This window comes from Aegilops tauschii, unplaced genomic scaffold, assembly GCF_002575655.3.
Source record: "Aegilops tauschii subsp. strangulata cultivar AL8/78 unplaced genomic scaffold, Aet v6.0 ptg001296l_obj, whole genome shotgun sequence".
In the NCBI taxonomy this organism is placed as follows: Eukaryota; Viridiplantae; Streptophyta; class Magnoliopsida; order Poales; family Poaceae; genus Aegilops; species Aegilops tauschii.
The window spans coordinates 31,678-32,366 of record NW_027333494.1 but is presented as its reverse complement, the minus strand read 5'-3'; positions in this window follow the sequence as shown (position 1 = coordinate 32,366).

Sequence of the window (689 nt, the reverse complement as noted above, 5' to 3'; positions counted from 1 at the left end):
ACTCTCCTCATAGGATACTTATCAAAAGCTCAATTTTGTACTGGATCGGGGCATCCTATTAGTAAACCCATTTGGACAGATTTATCAGATTGGGATATTCTTGATCGATTTGGTCGGATATGTAGAAATCTTTTTCATTATCATAGTGGATCTTCGAAAAAACGGACTTTGTATCGACTAAAGTATATACTTCGACTTTCATGCGCTAGAACTTTAGCTCGGAAACATAAAAGCACGGTACGAACTTTTATGCAACGATTGGGTTCGGCATTTTTAGAAGAATTTTTTATGGAAGAAGAGCAAGTTTTTTCTTTGATGTTCACCAAAACAACTCTTTTTTCTTTCTGTGGATCACACACTGAGCGTATTTGGTATTTGGATATTATACGTATCAATGACCTGGTCAACCCTCTTAATTAATCATTAGACGAAATTAAGAAACAGGAAAGGGTTGATAAATGATCAAGAAAAAACTTTTCTATTTTTCATTCTGAAATGTTCTTTTTATTATAATAAAGAGTAGGTGAATCAAGTTACTAATTAAAAAAATTAGTAGAACTTCCTCTTTGGAATAGAAATTGGCTATTTCTACATAGGGAAAGTCGTGTGCAATGAAAAATGCAAGCACGATTTGGGGAGGGATTTTTCTCTATTGTAACAAGGAAGAATTATCTACTCCATCCGACTAG